The sequence below is a fragment of the Vanellus vanellus genome (assembly GCF_965231255.1).
Source record: "Vanellus vanellus genome assembly, contig: HAP1_SCAFFOLD_358, whole genome shotgun sequence".
Lineage (NCBI taxonomy): Eukaryota > Metazoa > Chordata > Aves > Charadriiformes > Charadriidae > Vanellus > Vanellus vanellus.
Window position 1 is genome coordinate 1 of NW_028128917.1, and position 9,337 is coordinate 9,337.

At 53.7% G+C, this 9,337-nt stretch overlaps 2 long non-coding RNA genes across 2 annotated transcripts; both read right to left on the reverse strand.

Annotated features, from left to right (window-relative positions):
* Positions 1–3,974: 3,974 nt before the first annotated feature.
* On the reverse strand, positions 3,975–5,809 carry LOC309683805. Its single transcript, XR_014270250.1, has 3 exons — positions 5,162–5,809; positions 4,996–5,049; positions 3,975–4,876 (listed from the first exon to the last, which is right to left on the reverse strand). It is a non-coding gene; the product is annotated as an uncharacterized lncRNA (long non-coding RNA).
* A 1,641-nt stretch (positions 5,810–7,450) lies between these two features.
* LOC309683804 lies at positions 7,451–9,337 on the reverse strand. The gene is made up of 4 exons (XR_014270249.1): positions 9,227–9,337; positions 7,914–8,036; positions 7,680–7,742; positions 7,451–7,590 (listed from the first exon to the last, which is right to left on the reverse strand). It is a non-coding gene; the product is annotated as an uncharacterized lncRNA (long non-coding RNA).

Below are 9,337 nucleotides of genomic sequence, written 5' to 3' on the forward strand. Positions count from 1 at the left end.
GAGGGAGGGAAAAGGGGGAGGCCGGAAAATGGATGCCGGAAAGTGGAGGCTGGATGCCGGAAAGTGGAGGCCGGAAAGTGGAGGCCGGAGGCCGGAAAGTGGAGGCCGTAAAGTGGAGGCCGGAGGCCGGAAAGTGGAGGCCGGAAAGTGGAGGCTGGAAAATGGAGGCCGGAAAGTGGAGGCCGGAAAGTGGAGGCCGGAGGCCGGAAAGTGGAGGCCGGAAAGTGGAGGCCGGAGGCCGGAAAGTGGAGGCCGGAAAGTGGAGGCCGGAGGCCGGAAAGTGGAGGCCGGAAAATGGAGGCCAGAAAGTGGAGGCCGGAAAATGGAGGCCAGAAAGTGGAGGCTGGAGGCCAGAAAGTGGAGGCCGGAAAGTGGAGGCTGGAAAGTGGAGGCCGGAGGCCGGAAAGTGGAGGCCGTAAAGTGGAGGCCGGAGGCCGGAAAGTGGAGGCCGGAAAGTGGAGGCTGGAAAATGGAGGCCGGAAAGTGGAGGCCGGAAAGTGGAGGCCGGAGGCCGGAAAGTGGAGGCCGGAAAGTGGAGGCCGGAGGCCGGAAAGTGGAGGCCGGAAAATGGAGGCCAGAAAGTGGAGGCCGGAAAATGGAGGCCAGAAAGTGGAGGCTGGAGGCCAGAAAGTGGAGGCCGGAAAGTGGAGGCCGGAAAGTGGAGGCTGGAAAATGGAGGCCGGAAAGTGGAGGCCGGAAAGTGGAGGCCGGAAAGTGGAGGCCGGAAAGTGGAGGCTGGAGGCCGGAAAGTGGAGGCCGGAAAGTGGAGGCCGGAGGCCGGAAAGTGGAGGCCGGAAAGTGGAGGCCGGAAAATGGAGGCCGGAAAGTGGAGGCTGGAGGCCGGAAAGTGGAGGCCGGAAAGTGGAGGCCGGAGGCCGGAAAGTGGAGGCTGGAGGCCGGAAAGTGGAGGCCAGAAAGTGGAGGCCGGAGGCCAGAAAGTGGAGGCCAGAAAGTGGAGGCTGGAGGCCGGAAAGTGGAGGCTGGAGGCCGGAGGCCGGAAAGTGGAGGCTGGAGGCCGGAAAGTGGAGGCCGGAAAGTGGAGGCCGGAAAGTGGAGGCCGGAGGCCGGAAAGTGGAGGCCGGAAAGTGGAGGCCGGAAAGTGGAGGCTGGAGGCCGGAAAGTGGAGGCCGGAAAGTGGAGGCCGGAGGCCGGAAAGTGGAGGCCAGAAAGTGGAGGCCGGAGGCCAGAAAGTGGAGGCCAGAAAGTGGAGGCTGGAGGCCGGAAAGTGGAGGCCAGAGGCCGGAAAGTGGAGGCCAGAAAGTGGAGGCCGGAAAGTGGAGGCCGGAAAGTGGAGGCCGGAAGGTGGAGGCCGGAGGCCGGAAAGTGGAGGCCGGAAAGTGGAGGCCGGAGGCCGGAAAGTGGAGGCCGGAAAATGGAGGCCAGAAAGTGGAGGCCGGAGGCCGGAAAGTGGAGGCCGGAGGCCAGAAAGTGGAGGCCGGAAAGTGGAGGCCGGAGGCCAGAAAGTGGAAAATCCCTAATGTGCATAATTAATTGTTTCATTTGCCTAATGAGGTGCTAATTATTTAATGAGGTAATTGGGTGGGCAATTAGTGTACAGGTGATCCAGTGTTCAGGCATGTCTGTATATAGGAAAACCCTACAAATACTAAGTGTGGCATGGAACAAGGAAAGGGCAGGCAGTCCCATTTACTATTTTAATATCTCTTTGAGTGCTGCGGGGCACGCCTTTTCCTAGTTTGGCTATTTCATGTGTCTAACTTCAGTTATCCTTATCAGTATGCTGTAGTGAAACTGCTACAGCACCTAACACCCACAAACTGGGGCTCAAATGCACTCTTGTTGCGCACAACCCATCACAAATGACTCTCGGGCATGCACGTCTCTATTAACGTTCTGAGTCAGATACGCACGAGATCAACACCACCCAGCCGTGTTCCACAGCTACCATCTGACATCTGCGTGCTCACACACGCTCCGCCCCCGAGTCATGCATGCCCCTGTACCCGGCCAAATGCACGGCGACACAAAAGGGAGTGGGATGAAAGCAAACGACACTTTAAATGCCAAATGTTGTTGTCCGCACGTGTAACTATTAATCAACCAAAGGACATTGTGGGCTTGGGACAATGTGCCCCAAGAACTCCTAATCCAGGAGCGTAAGTGACCCTGCCTGCAAAAACCCCAGCCTGTGCCTGACCTCCGCCCAAACTTTGGCGATGAAGGTCACCAAAGGACAGGATGGGGGAAAAAAAAACAGCCAGGGGAAGGAAAAAAAAAAACTGGAATACAAAAACTCCAGACGGGGGATTTATTTGCCCTACGAGCCTGCAAATCGCTGACTGCTCAGAGCCCCGTCACGCTGCTCTACACCCCTGCTCTTTCTGCGCGCTTACTGCAAGTTACCTACAACAACTGCATAAAAACCCCAAATGCATTACTACCTTACCTTATCTTACCTCGCAATGTGGTTGTCATTCGCTCCGTTCCCGGCGACGTGCAGAGACACAGCGACCCTTTAACCATCTACGCTGCCTACACAATACCGTATGATACATACAAAGATAGAGCCGTGTCATGTGCACACCAGTCTAAAAACTTGACGTGCTCTTAGAGCGCCATCGAGATGAAATACGATACAGGGTGATACGATGCAGTTCCATCTCTGACAGCAGTTGAGATAGTTATGGGGTGGTACAATGCGAGATGGTCTCCGGCGGCGGTCCAGATGACTACGGAGGGGTGCCAACAAAAGGCAAATGCCGATATGAGGCGATACGATGCGTGACGCTCTTGGATGGTGGTAGACACCGATGCAGACCCAGACGAGGCAAATCCAATACAGAGCCAAACAAGGCAGTAGGCAGTCAAATACGGAACGCTCCAATAACAAAACCGCAATAGGGGGTGGTACGATGCGAGACCCTCTCAGATGGTGGTTGAGACAATTTCAGGGTAGTACAATGCAAAACCGATACTCAGAAGAACAATACAATACACATTCAAACACACAGTGATCCAATAACAACACACGATACGGGGTGGCACAAAGCCAGATCGTCTCTGCTGGCAGGCAAGATGGTTACGGAGCGTCACAATGCGATACAAAGTAGACTACGCAATATGAGATGGTGTCCGAGGTCAGTCTAGACTATTACAGAGGAATACAATGCACAACCACTACAGAGAGGGACAGTGCAATAGGCATTCAAATAGGCAATGATGCAATTATAAAAAAAAAAAAGGAAAATCAGGGTCGTACAATGCAAAACCGTCTCCGATGTCAGTCGAGACCATTACAAAGTTATACGATGTGAGACACGATGCGATACGGAGTGATATGATACAAGATGGTCTCAAATGGCAGTCGACACTGTTACAGAGCTATACAATGCAAAGCCAATACAACACCAAACAACGCAACGTGCACTCCGGTACAGAATGATCCGAAAAAAAAAAAAAACAGTAGGGGGCGGTATGAAGCGAGACGGTCTCACGTGGCGGTCGAGATAGTTACAGAGTGGCACGATGTGAGACAAAACGCAATACGGGCCGTTACAGTGTGAAACGGTCTCAGATGGAGGTTGAGACTATTACAGGGCAGTATGATGCAAAACCGATAGAGCCTAATAATGCCGTACCCATTCAAATACAGAACGGTCCGACACAAAACGCAAGATGGGGAGTTACGCTGCGAGACGGTCTCTGAAGGCAGTTGAGACAATTACAGGGCGGTACAATGTGACGCATAACTAAATACATAGCTTTACAAAGCAAAAGAAAAAGTAAGTTCTGCATGGCGAGGCGGTCTCGGATGGCAGTCAAAACTAGAATGCTGCGATACAATGCAACTCTAGAACGACACGTGCCTGAGAAGCTTGGCTTTAGGACCCTACCTCAGAAAGGCAGGCGGATGAGATGCCGTAGCACATCTCTATGGAACCGGGAAGTACCAGAGCAGAGCGCTCCTTCCGGGCCAGATCGCCTCCCTGAAGGTGACCCTCCAGATACATCCGTGACGCTAGGTGTGCTTGAAGCTCCGATCGCAGGTGGCAGACACGGACCCGTGGCGCGTGCAGAGGCCGCAAGAGTGACCGTGAGATGCTGTAAGACTGTGGGTGAGAACAACTCACGTAAGGTCAATGATGCCAGCACAGAAGCCCTACGGTGCCACAATGATGCAAATGCCTTATAGCAGCCCTGCAAGAGAGGCGACAGCTGCCACCCCTGACAGAAAGCGACCGTCAAACTCATCACGGTGGATGCATGAGAAGGCAGGCTTTAAGACCTGAACCTCTTAAAGACACGGGAATGAAACCCCACAAGACTACTCTGTGGAAACGGGAATCTCAACAGAGCCGCATGTGCCGCCTGGCTTGCCGCCGCAAGTGGAGACCGATCGGAAAGATTCGCAACATAATACACGCTGGATGGAAGGACACTTTAAAGTAGACTATCGAGATGAGAAAGGCTCGACAGGCACTACACTGATGAGGTGATGCTCTCTAGCCACTCTGGAGAGCTAGTGAGATGCCTGCTGATCAAAAAAGAGCTATGGAGACTTCGAGACCGGAGGAAGGTATTACGCAAGATACAGAAGACAGGCCATGCAAACTACATGATGACAGACACGAGCCGGAACCACCCGGACCGGTGCACACTACCGTCACGCAGAAGAGTAACCCCCTCCCTTTACCTGCCTGAAGGGGACCGCTCGGGGACAGCCCTCTGCCCTACGCTAACTTTAAAACCCATCTCTCCGGTTGCTGACCCTGTCCCCTCCCTCCCCAAACGATCTCCGCCGCGAGTCCCTCCGCTGAGCTTTCAGAGGGCCCGGGCTCCAAAGCCATCCTTGACGAATAAAACCCCGATTGGCAAACGGCGTTAATCTTGCAGGCGATGGATTCTTCTTCAGCGCCTGCAAAAACAAACAAAAAGATGCACACGCAACAGTGCCGTTGCGAAGCATCGTGTCGGTCAACATAGACTTTTCCTGTGACAGCCCCCGCCTTGGACACGCCGTGGCGTTCCGCTCACCTGCTCTGCACAGATTCCGGAGTCAGATGCTGGGACCGTCAATGTTTCTGGCACCTAACGGATTCAAGAATTCAAACCGTGGAAAAACAACAAAACAACCAAGTATAACTGCAGTTACAGAGGCAGCGGTCACATCTTCCCTCTAATACCAGAAACAATGACCCACCTTCTCACGGTACTCTGCTTGGCTGCGTCACCCTGCGGAGCTGGTCCCTCTACGTCTGAAAAAACAACATCAACGATCAGCTGGACGCAGAGAGGTAGCTTCGTAACCCTAAAGTCTTGTTCCTATTTAGAAACCTCATGTGGAGGCCATCTGGCGGCTCGCCAGAAACACCACCCACAGACTTCAAGCCCCACACATAGCAGCCTTTGCGTCTTTGAGATGCAGTCTCCGGACCTACTGCTGAATGGCCCTTCCTGCAGAGCTCTGCCCTTCCCCATAAAGCGTTAATGAAAAACCTGTTCTCAAAACCCACTGACGGCCGCTCAGTCCAAAATGACCTTACTGCCTTTGCCTCGACACACCAACATATTAACCGTAAACTCTTACGGCTATCCCACCTACCCCTGACTCTACACCCCTGGGCAGGGTGACTCCGAGCCACACAGACATGCACAGATACTACACAGAACACTACAAACAATGTGCCTCAAAGATGAGAGAAAACTCTCAGAGAGAAGAATGATGCCGGGATGGAAGTCACTGTCGGGCAAGAAGACCTGCGAGACCGCAACAGTGACGTGAGGAGGCTCTGGGAAACACCCCAAAAAACCAAAACAAAACAAAAACAGAGTAGGACGTCAGGTCCTGTGACGAGAAACGACTCTCAAAACTGAGATGATGTAGGTGCACGAAACCCGGCTTCAACACCTACAAACATAAGGATGAAGGGAACGACACGCGGTCCCTGAAAATGGATGGGTATAGAGAAGAGCTGCTTGTGCAGCCAGGAATGATGCTGCAAAAGCAGAGCGACCGAAGAGTCTTCCCATCAAGACCGATCCACGCTTTAAGAACGTCACGACCCGTGACAAGAAGTGACTCGTCAAACTGCGAAGATGTACGTGCAGAAAACCAGGCTTCAAGACCTAAGAGCGTAACGATGCGGGGCAGAAGGCCCGCGCCCTGAAAACAGATGGCCAGAGAGCCAGGCTGCTCACGCAGCTGGGAACCACGCCGCAAGTGAGGACCGTCCAGACACTTCCGTGACACCGCACCTATCGACGATTTAGGCTTCTAATACAAGAAGAGCAGCGCCCGACTGGCGCTATGCCGATGAGTACAGGCGTTCGAGACTCCAGGGGTGCCGCCTGAGACACTGTGCCTTGCTCCTGGAGCATAAACCCGAAATCGAGATCCGACAAAGGTCTAATACACCAAAGACAGACCACACCGATGACACCACAGACACAGGCTGGAACCGCCCTGCCCGGCACATGCTAGCGTTGTGCTGAGGAGTAACCTGCTCCCCCTTTACCTGCCCAAAGGGGACCGCTCCTGGACAGCCCTCTGCCCTACGCTACCTTTAAAACCTGTCCCTGCAATTGCCGACCTCGTCCCCACCTTCCCCCGACCCCACCGCGGTGCCGCTCCCTCGACTTATCTTTCAGAGGACCGGGAGGCTTAATCCATTCGCAACAAGGAAAACCGCAATCCGCCGACAGGATTCACCCTGCTGTCACCAGGCTCCTCTTTGTCACCTTTAAAGAAACACCCAAACCGCACACAACGGTGCCGTCAGTCGGCATCGCATCAGTCAACACGGACCTTTACCGCAACACGCCCCTCCTCAGAAGCGCCGCTGCGTTTCTGCTTACCTGCTCCGTGTCAACTCCAAAGTCGAATGCTGCGGCTGCGTGTGAGCCAACACGGGCGGGGCGCAGGAAGAGGCACAAAACCACAGATGAAGTGCGACGAGTAAGTTTTTTGTCATTACATCGCCAGCCGGGGAATTCCCAAAGAGGGGCCCGGGCAGAGGCACACGAGCGCAGATCCAGGCACCGATCTGTCTGTGCTCGAGGATCGCCAGATGTGCTCCTTGCACCTGTATATTGGGGATTGTGTGGCCAAAGTTCACTGCCGCGCTTTCCCCTTTCCCACAGGGGGGGGGCAGGAATCTCAAGCTTGTCCAACACGGTGCTTCCGAATCTCTCGCAGGCCTGTGTTATCAAAACGCAGATGGTCTGCCTGTCAAGCACACGAGACTAAATAACTATTCGTATGGTATATGTGTTCTTCCACACCCGAGCTCCGAGTCACTTAAGCAGGTTTAGAATCCTCCTTGACATCCTTCTGTTTCTTCTCCCGTGCAGATGGTCATCGTTTGTGGCACCTAAAAGACCGAGAGACTCAAAATTACCATTGCGCTCGCAAGAAGTCACCGACCCCGTGCACCTCCTCTCGACTACCTGGCTCGCCTCAAACCCTCATCCGCTCCCAAAGGCGGTGCCTGCAAAGTAAGAGGGAGAAACGCTTCACTGAGCTGCCATGCGATACTTTGCTATTAGCTGCTAAAGGGGCCCGCGAGGGCCTCGCCGGCTCAAACCGCTCATCGACTTGTGGCATCGTCCATCTAAGCCTGTGTGCGGCACCTGCAAAAACACAAGCAGAGCAGCACGTGCTGAGATACAGTCTGAAACTTTAGGCTGTGGATAACAACTCCCATCTCCCGCTTCTTTACCTTGACAGCTTTCCGGCCCATCCTCCGTCAGTTTGGGTTGCCGCCCTGGGTCTTGCGCCCCACCTGTAAAACACAAACGGCACGGGCTACTTACAACTTGACCGGCCTGAAAAACGACTGATACTTCAGCCCGCCAATCGCCGGTCACCTGGACAGAGTCAGGCACTGAGTCAGCTCGTCGCTTCAAGGATTCAAATTAAAAAAAAACCACAAACAAACACAAAACCATGATACCATAAATGCTGTCATAGAGCCACCGGTCACATCTTCCCTCTAATGCCGCACATGTCGACCCGCCTTCTTATAGTGCTCCACTCGGCTCTGCTACGTCGTCCTGCACAGCTTGTCCCTCTGCATCTGAAAAACAACATCAAACGAGTCACCTGGATGGGAAGCGATGGCATACTCATTCCGACGGTCACATTCCCATCTACAAATACTATCTAGACTCCAACTACAGCCTGCCATAAAAAAAAAAAAAAAAAAAACACACACACAAACCACACACACACACACACACACACACCCTACTCAAAGGGCCATACAAAGCAGCCTCTTTTGTCTTTGAGGTGCAGACTCCTGCACTACTGCTGACCATCATTTCCAACGTGGTGCTGCTCATCTCAAAAACCACTAATGGAAGAGCTGTCCATGCAGCCTGCTGATGGCTGCGCGATCCCAGATGACTGTACCACCTTGGCCCCAACAGCCTGGACACAGCAACATGTTAACCATAGATTCTTACACCTATCCCACCTACCCCTGACTCGACACCCCTGGGCAGGGCGGCTCCGAGCCACACAAACACACAGACAGACTGACGCTACACAAAATCCTACAATGTACCTCACAGATGAGAAAAAACTCTCAGCGAGAATGACGACACCTCGACCAAAGACATCATGGAGCAAAATGATGAGCGAGACCATAATGGTGAAGTGAGGGGCCTCGACGGAAACCCCAGAGAATGTGCAGAACGTCACGACCCGTGACAAGAAGTGACTCGCCAAACTGCGAAGATGTACGTGCAGAAAACCAGGCTTCAAGACCTAAGAGCGTAACGATGCGGGGCAGAAGGCCCGCGCCCTGAAAACAGATGGCCAGAGAACAGAGCTGCTCACGCAGCTGGGAACCACGCCGCAAGTGAGGACCGTCCAGACACTTCCGTGACACCGCACCTATCGACGATTTAGGCTTCTAATACAAGAAGAGCAGCGCCCGACTGGCGCTATGCCGATGAGTACAGGCGTTCGAGACTCCAGGGATGCCGCCTGAGGCACCGTGCCTTGCTCCTGGAGCTTAAACCCGAAATCGAGATCCGACAAAGGTCTAATACACCAAAGACAGACCACACCGATGACACCACAGACACAGGCTGGAACCGCCCTGCCCGGCACACGCTACTGTCAGACTGAAGAGTAACCCACTCCCTTTACCTGTCCAAAGGTGACTGCTCCGCGACAGCCCTCTGCCCTACGTTAACTTTAAAAGCCGTCCCTGCGACTCCCAAAGTTGTCCCCTCCCTCCCCTGAACAGTTTTCACTGACATTTCATCAGCTTTCAAAGAGCGATGGTTCTGAAGCCATCCTCAACAAGAAAAACACCACAGGCAGCCAAGTGGATTGATCCTGCATTCACCCCGTTTCTCTTCATCATCT